General features: G+C 50.5%; 15 pseudogenes; all 15 read right to left on the bottom strand.

The window, feature by feature from the left end:
* Positions 1–324: 324 nt before the first annotated feature.
* LOC130347222 (5S ribosomal RNA) lies at positions 325–444 on the bottom strand (annotated as a pseudogene).
* An 82-nt stretch (positions 445–526) lies between these two features.
* LOC130336246 (5S ribosomal RNA) lies at positions 527–646 on the bottom strand (annotated as a pseudogene).
* Positions 647–1714: 1068 nt separating this feature from the next.
* Positions 1715–1834, bottom strand: LOC130319457 (5S ribosomal RNA; annotated as a pseudogene).
* Positions 1835–3297: 1463 nt separating this feature from the next.
* On the bottom strand, positions 3298–3417 carry LOC130322464 (5S ribosomal RNA; annotated as a pseudogene).
* A 463-nt stretch (positions 3418–3880) lies between these two features.
* On the bottom strand, positions 3881–4000 carry LOC130325525 (5S ribosomal RNA; annotated as a pseudogene).
* Positions 4001–6067: 2067 nt separating this feature from the next.
* On the bottom strand, positions 6068–6187 carry LOC130340754 (5S ribosomal RNA; annotated as a pseudogene).
* A 272-nt stretch (positions 6188–6459) lies between these two features.
* On the bottom strand, positions 6460–6579 carry LOC130352537 (5S ribosomal RNA; annotated as a pseudogene).
* Positions 6580–7458: 879 nt separating this feature from the next.
* LOC130330856 (5S ribosomal RNA) lies at positions 7459–7578 on the bottom strand (annotated as a pseudogene).
* Positions 7579–9428: 1850 nt separating this feature from the next.
* On the bottom strand, positions 9429–9548 carry LOC130325514 (5S ribosomal RNA; annotated as a pseudogene).
* A 675-nt stretch (positions 9549–10223) lies between these two features.
* On the bottom strand, positions 10224–10343 carry LOC130351904 (5S ribosomal RNA; annotated as a pseudogene).
* Positions 10344–10627: 284 nt separating this feature from the next.
* On the bottom strand, positions 10628–10747 carry LOC130322347 (5S ribosomal RNA; annotated as a pseudogene).
* A 463-nt stretch (positions 10748–11210) lies between these two features.
* Positions 11211–11330, bottom strand: LOC130325503 (5S ribosomal RNA; annotated as a pseudogene).
* A 1855-nt stretch (positions 11331–13185) lies between these two features.
* On the bottom strand, positions 13186–13305 carry LOC130324465 (5S ribosomal RNA; annotated as a pseudogene).
* A 284-nt stretch (positions 13306–13589) lies between these two features.
* Positions 13590–13709, bottom strand: LOC130340633 (5S ribosomal RNA; annotated as a pseudogene).
* Positions 13710–14953: 1244 nt separating this feature from the next.
* On the bottom strand, positions 14954–15073 carry LOC130330845 (5S ribosomal RNA; annotated as a pseudogene).
* Between the last annotated feature and the right edge of the window lie 1074 nt (positions 15074–16147).

The raw sequence follows: 16147 nt of genomic DNA, 5'->3' as shown, positions 1-16147 counted from the left end.
TGCGATCTGACGAGAGCAGGCGCGTTAAGCTTAGGATGGCCGTCGACAGCTTTACACCTTGTATGCTGTGGATTTAAGCATCAATAAATTCTTTTCGGAATCGGAGCGGAAGGCAGAAACAGAGCAAAATGTCAACGGCAGCCGGGATTCCCAGCCAGTCTCCCATGCTGGTACTTACCAGGCCCGAAGCTGGGTAGCAGTCTGCGATCTGACGAGAACAGGCACATTCAGCTTAGGATGGCCGTAGACATCTTCACACCCTGTATACTGTGGATTTAAGCATCAATAAATCCTTTTCGGAATCGGAGCGGCAACAGAACAAAATGTCAACAACACCTGGGATTCCCAGCCAGTCTCCCATGCTGGTACTTACCGGGCCCTATGCTGGGTAGCATTCTGCGATCTGACGAGAGCAGGCGCTTTCAGCTTAGGATGGCCGTTGACAGCTTCCCGCCCTTTATACTGTGCATTTAAGCATCAATAAATCCTTTTCGGAATCGGAACGGAAGGCAGCAATAGAGCAAAATGTCAACGGCACCCGGGATTCCCAGCCAGTCTCCCATGCCAGTACTTACCGGGCCCTCAGCTGGGTAGCAGTCTGCGATCTGACGAGAGCAGGCGCGTTCAGCTTAGGATGGCCATTGACAGCTTCATGCTTTTTATACTGTTCATTTAAGCATCAATAAATCCTTTTCGGAATCGGAGAGGAAGGCGGCAACAGAGCAAAATGTCAATAGCACCTTGGATTGCCAGCCAGTCTCCCATGCCCGTACGTGCCGGGCAGCAGTCTGCGATCTGACAAGAACAGGCACATTCAGCTTAGGATAGCCGTAGACGGCTTCAAACCCTGTATACTGTGGATTTAAGCATCAATAAATCCTTTACGGAATCGGAGCGGAAGGCGGCTACAGAGCAAAATGTCAACAACACCTGGGATTCCCAGCCAGTCTCCCATGCTGGTACTTACCGGGCCCTAAGCTTGGTAGCAGTCTGCGATCTGATGAGAGCAGGCGCGTTCAGCTTAGGATGGCCGTTAACAGCATCACGCCCTTTATACTGTGCATTTAAGCATCAATAAATCCTTTTCCGAATCGGAGCGGAAGGCGGCAACAGAGCAAAATGTCAATGGCAGCCGGGATTCCCAGCCAGTGTCCCATGCCGGTACTTACCGGGCCCTAAGATCTGTACCAGTCTGCGATCTGACGAGAGCAGGCGCGTTAAGCTTAGGATGGCCGTTGACAGCTTCACACCTTGTATACTGTGGATTTAAGCATCAATAAATTATTTTCGGAATCGGAGCGGAAGGCAGCAATAGAGCAAAATGTCAACGGCACCTGGGATTCCCAGCAAGTCTCCCATGCCAGTACTTACCGGGCCGTAAGCTGGGTAGCAGTCTGCGATCTGACGAGAGCAGGCGCGTTCAGCTTACGACGGCCATTGACAGCTTCATGCTTTTTATACTGTGCATTTAAGCATCAATAAATCCTTTTCGGAATCGGAAAGGAAGGCGGCAACAGAGCAAAATGTCAATAGCACCTTGGATTCCCAGCCAGTCTCCCATGCCTGTACTTGCCGGGCAGCAGTCTGCGATCTGACAAGAACAGGCACATTCAGCTTAGGATAGCCGTAGACGGCTTCACACCCTGTATACTGTGGATTTAAGCATCAATAAATCATTTTCGAAATCGAAGCGGAAGGCGGCTACAGAGCAAAATGTCAACAACACCTGGGATTCCCAGCCAGTCTCCCATGCTGGTACTTACCGGGCCCTAAGCTGGGTAGCAGTCTGCGATCTGACGAGAGCAGGCGCGTTCAGCTTAGGATGGCCGTTGACAGCTTCACACTTTGTATACTGTGGATTTAAGCATCAATAAATAATTTTCGGAATCGGAGCAGAAACAGAGCAAAACGTCAACGGCAACCGGGATTCTCAGCCAGTCTCCCATGCTGGTACTTACCAGGCCCTAAGCTGAGTAGCATTCTGCGATCTGACGAGCGCAGGCGCGTTCAGCTTAGGATGGCCGTTGACAGCTTCACACTTTGTATACTGTGGATTTAAGCATCAATAAATAATTTTCGGAATCGGAGAAGAAACAGAGCAAAATGTCAACTTCACCCGGGATTCCCAGCCAGTCTCCCATGTTGGTACTTACCAGGCCCGAAGCTGGGAAGCAGTCTGCGATCTGACGAGAACAGGCGCATTCAGCTTAGGATGGCCATTGACAGCTTCATGATTTTTATACTGCGCATTTAAGCACCAATAAATCCTTTTCGGAATCGGAGAGGAAGGCGGCAACAGAGCAAAATGTCAACTGCACCCGGGATTCCCAGCCAGTCTCCCATGCCGGTACTTACTGGGCCCTAAGCTGGGTAGCAGTCTGCAATCTGACGAGAGCAGGCGCGTTCAGCTTAGGATGGCCGTTGACATCTTCACGTGTTGTATATTGTGGATTTAAGCATCAATAAATCCTTTTCCGAATCGGAGCGGATGGCGGCAACAGATTAAAATGTCAACTGCACCCAGGATTCCAGCCAGTCTCCCATGCTGGTACTTACCAGGCCCTAAGCTGGGTAGCAGTCTGCAATCTGACGAGAGCAGGCACGTTCAGCTTAGGATGGCTGTTGACAGCTTCACACTTTGTATACTGTGGATTTAAGCATCAATAAATTATTTTCGGAATCGGAGCAAAATGTCAACTGCACTCGGGATTCCCAGCCAGTCTCCCATGCTGGTACTTACCAGGCCCGAAGCTGGGTAGCAGTCTGCGATCTGACGAGAACAGGCGCATTCAGCTTAGGATGGCCGTAGACATCTGCACACCCTGTATACTGTGGATTTAAGCATCAATAAATCCTTTTCGGAATCGGAGCGTAAGGCGGCAACAGAGCAAAATGTCAACGACACCTGGGATTACCTGCCAGTCTCCCATGCTGGTACTTACCGGGCCCTAAGCTGGGTAGCAGTCTGCGATCTGACGAGAGCAGGCGCGTTCAGCTTAGGATGGCCGTTGACAGCTTCTCGCCCTTTATACTGTGCATTTAAGCATCAATAAATCCTTTTCAGAATCGGAACGGAAGGCGGCAACAGAGCAAAATGTCAACGGCAGCCGGAATTCCCAGCCAGTGTCCCATGCCGGTAATTACCGGGCCCTAAGATCTGTACCAGTCTGCGATCTGACGAGAGCAGGCGCGTTAAGCTTAGGATGGCCGTCGACAGCTTCACACCTTGTATACTGTGGATTTAAGCATCAATAAATTCTTTTCGTAATTGGAGCGGAAGGCAGCAATAGAGCAAAATGTCAACGGCACCCGGGATTCCCAGCCAGTCTCCCATGCCAGTACTTACCGGGCCCTAAGCTGGGTAGCCGTCTGCGATCTGACGAGAGCAGGCGCGTTCAGCTTAGGATGGCCGTTGACATCTTCACGCCTTGTATATTGTGGATTTAAGCATCAATAAATATTTTTATTAATCGGAGAGGAAGGCGGCAACAGAGCAAAATGTCAATGGCACCTTGGATTGCCAGCCAGACTCCCATGCCGGTAACTGCCGGGCAGCAGTCTGCGATCTGGGGAGAGCAGGCACGTTCAGGCTTAGGATGGCCGTTGACAGCTTCACACCCTGTATATTGTTGATTTAAGCATCAATAAATCCTTTTCGGAATCAGAGAGGAAGGCGGCAACAGAGCAAAATGTCAATAGCACCTTGGATTGCCAGCCAGTCTCCCATGCCCGTACTTGCCGGGCAGCAGTCTGCGATCTGACAAGAACAGGCACATTCAGCTTAGGATAGCCGTAGACGGCTTCACAACCTGTATACTGTGGATTTAAGCATCAATAAATCCTTTTCGGAATCGGAGCGGAAGGCGGCTACAGAGCAAAATGTCAACAACACCTGGGATTCCCAGCCAGTCTCCCATGCTGGTACTTACCGGGCCCTAAGCTGGGTAGCAGTCTGCGTTCTGACGAGAGCAAGCGCGTTCAGCTTAGGATGGCCGTTGACAGCTTCACGCCCTTTATACTGTGCATTTAAGCATCAATAAATCCTTTTCCGAATCAGAGCGGAAGGCGGCAACAGATTAAAATGTCAACTGCACCCGGGATTCCCAGCCAGTCTCCCATGCTGGTACTTACCAGGCCCTAAGCTGGGTAACAGTCTGCAATCTGACGAGAGCAGGCGCGTCCAGCTTAGGATGGCCGTTGACAGCTTCACACTTTGTATACTGTGGATTTAAGCATCAATTAATATTTTTATTAATCGGAGAGGAAGGCGGCAACAGAGCAAAATGTCAATGGCACCTTGGATTGCCAGCCAGTCTCCCACGCCGGTATCTGCCGGGCAGCAGTCTGCGATCTGAGGAGAGCAGACACGTTCAGCTTAGGATGGCCGTTGACAGCTTCACACCCTGTATATTGTGGATTTAAGCATCAATAAATCCTTTTCCGAATCGGAGCGGAAGGCGGCAACAGATTAAAATGTCAACTGCACCCGGGATTCCAGCCAGTCTACCATGCTGGTACTTACCAGGCCCTAAGCTGGGTATCAGTCTGCGATCTGACGAGAGCAGGCGCGTTCAGCTTAGGATGGCCGTTGACAGCTTCACACCCTGTATTCTGTGCATTTAAGCATCAATAAATCCTTTTCGGAATCGGAACGGAAGGCGGCAACAGAGCATAATGTCAACTGCACCCGGGATTCCCAGCCAGTCTCCCATGCCGGTACTTACTGGGCCCTAAGCTGGGTAGCAGTCTGCGATCTGACGAGAGCAGGCGCGTTCAGCTTAGGATGGCCGTTGACAGCTTCATGCTTTTTATACTGTGCATTTAAGCATCAATAAATCCTTTTCGGAATCAGAACAGAAGGCGGCAACAGAGCATAATGTCAACTGCACCCGGGATTCCCAGCCAGTCTCCCATGCCGGTACTTACTGGGCCCTAAGCTGGGTAGCAGTCTGCGATCTGACGAGAGCAGGCACGTTCAGCTTAGGATGGCCGTTGACATCTTCACGCCTTGTATATTGTGAATTGAAGCATCAATAAATATTTTTATTAATCGGAGAGGAAGGCGGCAACAGAGCAAAATGTCAATGGCACCTTGGATTGCCAGCCAGTCTCCCATGCCGGTAACTGCCAGGCAGTAGTCTGCGATCTGAGGAGAGCAGGCACGTTCAGGCTTAGGATGGCCGTTGACAGCTTCACACCCTGTGTATTGTGGATTTAAGCATCAATAAATCCTTTTCGGAATCGGAACGGAAGGCGGCAACAAAGCAAAATGTCAACTGCACCCGGGATTCCCAGCCAGTCTCCCATGCCGGTACTTACTGGGCCCTAAGCTGGGTAGCAGTCTGCGATCTGACGAGAGCAGGCGCGTTCAGCTTAGGATGGCCGTTGACATCTTCACGCCTTTTATATTGTGAATTTAAGCATCAATAAATATTTTTATTAATCGGAGAGGAAGGCGGCAAAAGAGCAAAATGTCAATGGCACCTTGGATTGCCAGCCAGTCTCCCATGCCGGTAACTGCCGGGCAGTAGTCTGTGATCTGAGGAGAGCAGGCACGTTCAGGCTTAGGATGGCCGTTGACAGCTTCACACCCTGTATATTGTTGATTTAAGCATCAATAAATCCTTTTCCGAATCGGAGCGGAAGGCGGCAACAGATTAAAATGTCAACTGCACCCGGGATTCCCAGCCAGTCACCCATGCTGGTACTTACCGGGCCCTAAGCTGGGTAGCAGTCTGCGATCTGACGAGAGCAGGCGCGTTCAGCTTAGGATGGCCGTCGACAGCTTCTCGCCCTTTAAACTGTGCATTTAGGCATCAATAAATCCTTTTCGGAATCGGAACGGAAGGCGGCAACAGAGCAAAATGTCAACGGCAGCCGGGATTCCCAGCCAGTGTCCCATGCCGGTACTTACCGGGCCCTAAGATCTGTACCAGTCTGCGATCTGACGAGAGCAGGCGCGTTAAGCTTAGGATGGCCGTCGACAGCTTCACACCTTGTATACTGTGGATTTAAGCATCAATAAATTATTTTCGGAATCGGAGCGGAAGGCAGCAATAGAGCAAAATGTCAACGGCACCCGGGATTCCCAGCCAGGCTCCCATGCCAGTACTTACCGGGCCCTAAGCTGGGTAGCAGTCTGCGATCTGACGAGAGCAGGCGCATTCAGCTTAGGATGGCCATTGACAGCTTCATGCTTTTTATACTGTGCATTTAAGCATCAATAAAGCCTTTTCGGAATCGTAGAGGAAGGCGGCAACAGAGCAAAATGTCAATAGCACCTTGGATTGCCAGCCAGTCTCCCATGCCCGTACTTGCCGGGCAGCAGTCTGCGATCTGACAAGAACAGACACATTCAGCTTAGGATAGCCGTAGACGGCTTCACACCCTGTATACTGTGGATTTAAGCATCAATAAATCCTTTTCGGAATCGGAGCGGAAGGCGGCTACAGAGCAAAATGTCAACAACACCTGGGACTCCCAGCCAGTCTCCCATGCTGGTACTTACCAGGCCCTAAGCTGGGTATCAGTCTGCGATCTGACGAGAGCAGGCGCGTTCAGCTTAGGATGGCCGTTGACAGCTTCACACCCTGTATACTGTGCATTTAAGCATCAATAAATCCTTTTCGGAATCGGAACGGATGGCGGCAACAGAGCAAAATGTCAACGGCAGCCGGGATTCCCAGCCAGTGTCCCATGCCGGTACTTACCGGGCCCTAAGATCTGTACCAGTCTGCATTCTGACGAGAGCAGGCGCGTTAAGCTTAGGATGGCCGTCGACATCTTCACACCTAGTATACTGTGGATTTAAGCATCAATAAATTATTTTCGGAATCGGAGCGGAAGGCAGCAATAGAGCAAAATGTCAACGGCAACCGGGATTCCCAGCCAGTCTCCCATGCCAGTACTTACCGGGCCCTAAGCTAGGTAGCAGTCTGCGATCAGACGAAAGCAGGCACGTTCAGCTTAGGATGGCCATTGACAGCTTCATGATTTTTATACTGTGCATTTAAGCATTAATAAATCATTTTCGGAATCGGAACGGAAGGCGGCAACAGAGCAAAATGTCAACTGCACCCGGGATTCCCAGCCAGTCTCCCATGCCAGTACTTACTGGGCCCTAAGCTGGGTAGCAGTCTGCGATCTGACGAGAGAAGGCGCGTTCAGCTTAGGATGGCCGTTGACATCTTCACACCTTGTATATTGTGAATTTAAGCATCAATAAATATTTTTATTAATCGGAGAGGAAGGCGGCAACAGAGCAAAATGTCAATGGCACCTTGGATTGCCAGCCAGTCTCCCATGCCGGTAACTGCCGGGCAGTAGTCTGCGATCTGAGGAGAGCAGGCACGTTCAGGCTTAGGATGGCCGTTGACAGCTTCACACCCTGTGTATTGTGGATTTAAGCATCAATAAATCCTTTTCCGAATCGGAGCGGAAGGCGGCAACAGATTAAAATGTCAACTGCACCTGGGATTCCCAGCCAGTCTCCCATGCTGGTACTTACCAGGCCCTAAGCTGGGTAGCAGTCTGCGATCTGACGAGAGCAGGAGCGTTCAGCTTAGGATGGCCGTTGACAGCTTCACACTTTGTATACTGTGGATTTAAGCATCAATAAATAATTTTCGGAATCGGAGCAGAAACAGAGCAAAATGGCAACTGCACCCGGGATTCCCAGCCAGTCTCCCATGCCGGTACTTACTGGGCCCTAAGCTGGGTAGCAGTCTGCGATCTGACGAGAGCAGGCGCGTTCAGCTTAGGATGGCCGTTGACATCTTCACGCCTTGTATATTGTGAATTTAATCATCAATAAATATTTTTATTAATCGGAGAGGAAGGCGGCAACAGAGCAAAATGTCAATGGCACCTTGGATTGCCAGCCAGTCTCCCATGCCGGTAACTGCCGGGCAGTGGTCTGCGATCTGAGGAGAGCAGGCACGTTCAGGCTTAGGATGGCCGTTGACAGCTTTACACCCTGTGTATTGTGGATTTAAGCATCAATAAATCCTTTTCCGAATCGGAGCGGAAGGCGGCAACAGATTAAATTATCAACTGCACCTGGGATTCCCAGCCAGTCTCCCATGCTGGTACTTACCAGGCCCTAAGCTGGGTAGCAGTCTGCTATCTGACGAGAGCAGGCGCGTTAAGCTTAGGATGGCCGTCGACAGCTTCACACCTTGTATACTGTGGATTTAAGCATCAATAAATAATTTTCGGAATCGGAGCGGAAGGCAGCAATAGAGCAAAATGTCAACGGCAACCGGGATTCCCAGCCAGTCTCCCATGCCAGTACCTACCGGGCCCTAAGCTAGAGCAGTCTGCGATCTGACGAGAGCAGGCGCGTTCAGCTTAGGATGGCCATTGACAGCTTCATGCTTTTTATACTGTGCATTTAAGCATCAATAAATCCTTTTCGGAATCGAAGCGGAAGGCGGCAACAGATTAAAATGTCAACTGCACCCGGGATTCCCAGCCAGTCTCCCATGCTGGTACTTACTGTGCCCTTAGCTGGGTAGCAGTCTGCGATCTGACAAGAGCAGGCGCGTTCAGCTTAGGATGGCCGTTGACATCTTCACGCCTTGTATATTGTGGATTTAAGCATCAATAAATATTTTTATTAATCGGAGAGGAAGGCAGCAACAGAGCAAAATGTCAATGGCACTTTGAATTGCCAGCCAGTCTCCCATGCTGGTAACTGCCGGGCAGCAGTCTGCGATCTGAGGAGAGCAGGCATGTTCAGGCTTAGGATGGCCGTTGACAGCTTCACACCCTGTGTATTGTGGATTTAAGCATCAATAAATAATTTTCGGAATCGGAGCAGAAACAGAGCAAAATGTCAACTGCACCCGGGATTCCCAGCCAGTCTCCCATGCTGGTACATACCAGGCCCGAAGCTGGGTAGCAGTCTGCGATCTGACGAGAACAGGAGCATTCAGCTTAGGATGGCCGTAGACATCTTCACACCCTGTATACTGTGGATTTAAGCATCAATAAATCCTTTTCGGAATCGGAGCGTAAGGCGGCAACAGAGCAAAATGTCAACTGCACCCGGGATTCCCAGCCAGTCTCCCATGCCAGTACTTACCGGGCTCTAAGCTGGGTAGCAGTCTGCGATCTGACGAGAGCAGGCGCGTTCAGCTTAGGATGGCCATTGACAGCTTCATGCTTTTTATACTGTGCATTTAAGCATCAATAAATCCTTTTCGGAATCAGAGAGGAAGGCGGCAACAGAGCAAAATGTCAATAGCACCTTGGATTGTCAGCCAGTCTCCCATGCCTGTACTTGCCGGGCAGCAGTCTGCGATCTGACAAGAACAGGCACATTCAGCTTAGGATAGCCGTAGACGGCTTCACAACCTGTATACTGTGGATTTAAGCATCAATAAATCCTTTTCGGAATCGGAGCGGAAGGCGGCTACAGAGCAAAATGTCAACAACACCTGGGATTCCCAGCCAGTCTCCCATGCTGGTACTTACCGGGCCCTAAGCTGGGTAGCAGTCTGCGTTCTGACGAGAGCAAGCGCGTTCAGCTTAGGATGGCCGTTGACAGCTTCACGCCCTTTATACTGTGCATTTAAGCATCAATAAATCCTTTTCCGAATCAGAGCGGAAGGCAGCAACAGATTAAAATGTCAACTGCACCCGGGATTCCCAGCCAGTCTCCCATGCTGGTACTTACCAGGCCCTAAGCTGGGTAACAGTCTGCAATCTGACGAGAGCAGGCGCGTCCAGCTTAGGATGGCCGTTGACAGCTTCACACTTTGTATACTGTGGATTTAAGCATCAATTAATATTTTTATTAATCGGAGAGGAAGGCGGCAACAGAGCAAAATGTCAATGGCACCTTGGATTGCCAGCCAGTCTCCGACGCCGGTATCTGCCGGGCAGCAGTCTGCGATCTGAGGAGAGCAGACACGTTCAGCTTAGGATGGCCGTTGACAGCTTCACACCCTGTATATTGTGGATTTAAGCATCAATAAATCCTTTTCCGAATCGGAGCGGAAGGCGGCAACAGATTAAAATGTCAACTGCACCCGGGATTCCAGCCAGTCTACCATGCTGGTACTTACCAGGCCCTAAGCTGGGTATCAGTCTGCGATCTGACGAGAGCAGGCGCGTTCAGCTTAGGATGGCCGTTGACAGCTTCACAGCCTGTGTATTGTGGATTTAAGCATCAATAAATCCTTTTCGGAATCGGAGCGTAAGGCGGCAACAGAGCAAAATGTCAACGACACCTGGGATTCCCAGCCAGTCTCCCATGCTGGTACTTACCCGGCCCTAAGCTGGGTAGCAGTCTGCGATCTGACGAGAGCAGGCGCGTTCAGCTTAGGATGGCCGTTGACAGCTTCTCGCCCTTTATACTGTGCATTTAAGCATCAATAAATCCTTTTCAGAATCGGAACGGAAGGCGGCAACAGAGCAAAATGTCAACGGCAGCCGGGATTCCCAGCCAGTGTCCCATGCCGGTAATTACCGGGCCCTAAGATCTGTACCAGTCTGCGATCTGACGAGAGCAGGCGCGTTAAGCTTAGGATGGCCGTCGACAGCTTCACACCTTGTATACTGTGGATTTAAGCATCAATAAATTCTTTTCGTAATTGGAGCGGAAGGCAGCAATAGAGCAAAATGTCAACGGCACCCGGGATTCCCAGCCAGTCTCCCATGCCAGTACTTACCGGGCCCTAAGCTGGGTAGCCGTCTGCGATCTGACGAGAGCAGGCGCGTTCAGCTTAGGATGGCCGTTGACATCTTCACGCCTTGTATATTGTGGATTTAAGCATCAATAAATATTTTTATTAATCGGAGAGGAAGGCGGCAACAGAGCAAAATGTCAATGGCACCTTGGATTGCCAGCCAGACTCCCATGCCGGTAACTGCCGGGCAGCAGTCTGCGATCTGAGGAGAGCAGGCACGTTCAGGCTTAGGATGGCCGTTGACAGCTTCACACCCTGTATATTGTTGATTTAAGCATCAATAAATCCTTTTCGGAATCAGAGAGGAAGGCGGCAACAGAGCAAAATGTCAATAGCACCTTGGATTGCCAGCCAGTCTCCCATGCCCGTACTTGCCGGGCAGCAGTCTGCGATCTGACAAGAACAGGCACATTCAGCTTAGGATAGCCGTAGACGGCTTCACAACCTGTATACTGTGGATTTAAGCATCAATAAATCCTTTTCGGAATCGGAGCGGAAGGCGGCTACAGAGCAAAATGTCAACAACACCTGGGATTCCCAGCCAGTCTCCCATGCTGGTACTTACCGGGCCCTAAGCTGGGTAGCAGTCTGCGTTCTGACGAGAGCAAGCGCGTTCAGCTTAGGATGGCCGTTGACAGCTTCACGCCCTTTATACTGTGCATTTAAGCATCAATAAATCCTTTTCCGAATCAGAGCGGAAGGCGGCAACAGATTAAAATGTCAACTGCACCCGGGATTCCCAGCCAGTCTCCCATGCTGGTACTTACCAGGCCCTAAGCTGGGTAACAGTCTGCAATCTGACGAGAGCAGGCACGTCCAGCTTAGGATGGCCGTTGACAGCTTCACACTTTGTATACTGTGGATTTAAGCATCAATTAATATTTTTATTAATCGGAGAGGAAGGCGGCAACAGAGCAAAATGTCAATGGCACCTTGGATTGCCAGCCAGTCTCCCACGCCGGTATCTGCCGGGCAGCAGTCTGCGATCTGAGGAGAGCAGACACGTTCAGCTTAGGATGGCCGTTGACAGCTTCACACCCTGTATATTGTGGATTTAAGCATCAATAAATCCTTTTCCGAATCGGAGCGGAAGGCGGCAACAGATTAAAATGTCAACTGCACCCGGGATTCCAGCCAGTCTACCATGCTGGTACTTACCAGGCCCTAAGCTGGGTATCAGTCTGCGATCTGACGAGAGCAGGCGCGTTCAGCTTAGGATGGCCGTTGACAGCTTCACACCCTGTATTCTGTGCATTTAAGCATCAATAAATCCTTTTCGGAATCGGAACGGAAGGCGGCAACAGAGCATAATGTCAACTGCACCCGGGATTCCCAGCCAGTCTCCCATGCCGGTACTTACTGGGCCCTAAGCTGGGTAGCAGTCTGCGATCTGACGAGAGCAGGCGCGTTCAGCTTAGGATGGCCGTTGACAGCTTCATGCTTTTTATACTGTGCATTTAAGCATCAATAAATCCTTTTCGGAATCAGAACAGAAGGCGGCAACAGAGCATAATGTCAACTGCACCCGGGATTCCCAGCCAGTCTCCCATGCCGGTACTTACTGGGCCCTAAGCTGGGTAGCAGTCTGCGATCTGACGAGAGCAGGCACGTTCAGCTTAGGATGGCCGTTGACATCTTCACGCCTTGTATATTGTGAATTGAAGCATCAATAAATATTTTTATTAATCGGAGAGGAAGGCGGCAACAGAGCAAAATGTCAATGGCACCTTGGATTGCCAGCCAGTCTCCCATGCCGGTAACTGCCAGGCAGTAGTCTGCGATCTGAGGAGAGCAGGCACGTTCAGGCTTAGGATGGCCGTTGACAGCTTCACACCCTGTGTATTGTGGATTTAAGCATCAATAAATCCTTTTCGGAATCGGAACGGAAGGCGGCAACAGAGCAAAATGTCAACTGCACCCGGGATTCCCAGCCAGTCTCCCATGCCGGTACTTACTGGGCCCTAAGCTGGGTAGCAGTCTGCGATCTGACGAGAGCAGGCGCGTTCAGCTTAGGATGGCCGTTGACATCTTCACGCCTTGTATATTGTGAATTTAAGCATCAATAAATATTTTTATTAATCGGAGAGGAAGGCGGCAACAGAGCAAAATGTCAATGGCACCTTGGATTGCCAGCCAGTCTCCCATGCCGGGCAGTAGTCTGTGATCTGAGGAGAGCAGGCACGTTCAGGCTTAGGATGGCCGTTGACAGCTTCACACCCTGTATATTGTTGATTTAAGCATCAATAAATCCTTTTCCGAATCGGAGCGGAAGGCGGCAACAGATTAAAATGTCAACTGCACCCGGGATTCCCAGCCAGTCACCCATGCTGGTACTTACCAGGCCCAAAGCTGGGTGGCAGTCTGCGATCTGACGAGAACAGGCACATTCAGCTTAGGATGGCCATAGACATCTTCACACCCTGTATACTGTGGATTTAAGCATCAATAAAACCTTTTCGGAATCGGAGCGGAAGGCGGCAACAGAGCAAAATGTCAACGACACCTGGGATTCCCAGCCAGTCTCCCATGCTGGTACTTACCGGGCCCTAAGCTGGGTAGCAGTCTGCGATCTGACGAGAGCAGGCGCGTTCAGCTTAGGATGGCCGTCGACAGCTTCTCGCCCTTTAAACTGTGCATTTAGGCATCAATAAATCCTTTTCGGAATCGGAACGGAAGGCGGCAACAGAGCAAAATGTCAACGGCAGCCGGGATTCCCAGCCAGTGTCCCATGCCGGTACTTACCGGGCCCTAAGATCTGTACCAGTCTGCGATCTGACGAGAGCAGGCGCGTTAAGCTTAGGATGGCCGTCGACAGCTTCACACCTTGTATACTGTGGATTTAAGCATCAATAAATTATTTTCGGAATCGGAGCGGAAGGCAGCAATAGAGCAAAATGTCAACGGCACCCGGGATTCCCAGCCAGGCTCCCATGCCAGTACTTACCGGGCCCTAAGCTGGGTAGCAGTCTGCGATCTGACGAGAGCAGGCGCATTCAGCTTAGGATGGCCATTGACAGCTTCATGCTTTTTATACTGTGCATTTAAGCATCAATAAAGCCTTTTCGGAATCGTAGAGGAAGGCGGCAACAGAGCAAAATGTCAATAGCACCTTGGATTGCCAGCCAGTCTCCCATGCCCGTACTTGCCGGGCAGCAGTCTGCGATCTGACAAGAACAGACACATTCAGCTTAGGATAGCCGTAGACGGCTTCACACCCTGTATACTGTGGATTTAAGCATCAATAAATCCTTTTCGGAATCGGAGCGGAAGGCGGCTACAGAGCAAAATGTCAACAACACCTGGGACTCCCAGCCAGTCTCCCATGCTGGTACATACCAGGCCCTAAGCTGGGTATCCGTCTGCGATCTGACGAGAGCAGGCGCGTTCAGCTTAGGATGGCCGTTGACAGCTTCACACCCTGTATACTGTGCATTTAAGCATCAATAAATCCTTTTCGGAATCGGAACGGATGGCGGCAACAGAGCAAAATGTCAACGGCAGCCGGGATTCCCAGCCAGTGTCCCATGCCGGTACTTACCGGGCCCTAAGATCTGTACCAGTCTGCATTCTGACGAGAGCAGGCGCGTTAAGCTTAGGATGGCCGTCGACAGCTTCACACCTAGTATACTGTGGATTTAAGCATCAATAAATTATTTTCGGAATCGGAGCGGAAGGCAGCAATAGAGCAAAATGTCCGGGATTCCAGTACTTACCGGGCCCTAAGCTAGGTAGCAGTCTGCGATCAGACGAAAGCAGGCGCGTTCAGCTTAGGATGGCCATTGACAGCTTCATGATTTTTATACTGTGCATTTAAGCATTAATAAATCATTTTCGGAATCGGAACGGAAGGCGGCAACAGAGCAAAATGTCAACTGCACCCGGGATTCCCAGCCAGTCTCCCATGCCAGTACTTACTGGGCCCTAAGCTGGGTAGCAGTCTGCGATCTGACGAGAGAAGGCGCGTTCAGCTTAGGATGGCCGTTGACATCTTCACGCCTTGTATATTGTGAATTTAAGCATCAATAAATATTTTTATTAATCGGAGAGGAAGGCGGCAACAGAGCAAAATGTCAATGGCACCTTGGATTGCCAGCCAGTCTCCCATGCCAGTAACTGCCGGGCAGTAGTCTGCGATCTGAGGAGAGCAGGCACGTTCAGGCTTAGGATGGCCGTTGACAGCTTCACACCCTGTGTAATGTGGATTTAAGCATCAATGAATCCTTTTCCGAATCGGAGCGGAAGGCGGCAACAGATTAAAATGTCAACTGCACCTGGGATTCCCAGCCAGTCTCCCATGCTGGTACTTACCAGGCCCTAAGCTGGGTAGCAGTCTGCGATCTGACGAGAGCAGGAGCGTTCAGCTTAGGATGGCCGTTGACAGCTTCACACTTTGTATACTGTGGATTTAAGCATCAATAAATAATTTTCGGAATCGGAGCAGAAACAGAGCAAAATGGCAACTGCACCCGGGATTCCCAGCCAGTCTCCCATGCCGGTACTTACTGGGCCCTAAGCTGGGTAGCAGTCTGCGATCTGACGAGAGCAGGCGCGTTCAGCTTAGGATGGCCGTTGACATCTTCACGCCTTGTATATTGTGAATTTAATCATCAATAAATATTTTTATTAATCGGAGAGGAAGGCGGCAACAGAGCAAAATGTCAATGGCACCTTGGATTGCCAGCCAGTCTCCCATGCCGGTAACTGCCGGGCAGTGGTCTGCGATCTGAGGAGAGCAGGCACGTTCAGGCTTAGGATGGCCGTTGACAGCTTCACACCCTGTGTATTGTGGATTTAAGCATCAATAAATCCTTTTCCGAATCGGAGCGGAAGGCGGCAACAGATTAAATTGTCAACTGCACCTGGGATTCCCAGCCAGTCTCCCATGCTGGTACTTACCAGGCCCTAAGCTGGGTAGCAGTCTGCTATCTGACGAGAGCAGGCGCGTTAAGCTTAGGATGGCCGTCGACAGCTTCACACCTTGTATACTGTGGATTTAAGCATCAATAAATAATTTTCGGAATCGGAGCGGAAGGCAGCAATAGAGCAAAATGTCAACGGCAACCGGGATTCCCAGCCAGTCTCCCATGCCAGTACCTACCGGGCCCTAAGCTAGAGCAGTCTGCGATCTGACGAGAGCAGGCGCATTCAGCTTAGGATGGCCATTGACAGCTTCATGCTTTTTATACTGTGCATTTAAGCATCAATAAATCCTTTTCGGAATTGAAGCGGAAGGCGGCAACAGATTAAAATGTCAACTGCACCCGGGATTCCCAGCCAGTCTCCCATGCTGGTACTTACTGTGCCCTTAGCTGGGTAGCAGTCTGCGATCTGACAAGAGCAGGCGCGTTCAGCTTAGGATGGCCGTTGACATCTTCACGCCTTGTATATTGTGGATTTAAGCATCAATAAATATTTTTATTAATCGGAGAGGAAGGCGGCAACAGAGCAAAATG

The sequence above is a fragment of the Hyla sarda genome, chromosome 1 (genome assembly GCF_029499605.1).
Source record: "Hyla sarda isolate aHylSar1 chromosome 1, aHylSar1.hap1, whole genome shotgun sequence".
Classification (NCBI taxonomy): domain Eukaryota; kingdom Metazoa; phylum Chordata; class Amphibia; order Anura; family Hylidae; genus Hyla; species Hyla sarda.
This window is presented reverse-complemented; position numbering and strand designations above follow the sequence as displayed.